A 302-nucleotide genomic window follows, 5' to 3' on the forward strand; every position below is an offset into this window, starting at 1 on the left:
TTCCTCACACTGCTTCCTTTTTATCTCATTTTCTCATCATCTTACAATATCATTACTATCTGTGTCTTTTCTTCTTAACTTATCCCTTCCACATCTTTTTTTCCTATCCCTTCCGTTCGTCTTCCGTCCCTGTATCTTTTCTTTTCTTCTTCCTTCTCCCCTTCTCTCTCTCATCACCCCCTTCCTTTCTCTCCTTCCCCTAGTCCCTTCTTCCCTCCCTCTCTCATCACCATCCCTGGCCCCATCGCATGCCCCGGGTGCCAGGGTGAGAGTGCCACGATACCCCAACATGGCACTATGCG

The sequence above is a fragment of the Penaeus monodon genome, chromosome 25, assembly GCF_015228065.2.
Source record: "Penaeus monodon isolate SGIC_2016 chromosome 25, NSTDA_Pmon_1, whole genome shotgun sequence".
NCBI lineage: Eukaryota > Metazoa > Arthropoda > Malacostraca > Decapoda > Penaeidae > Penaeus > Penaeus monodon.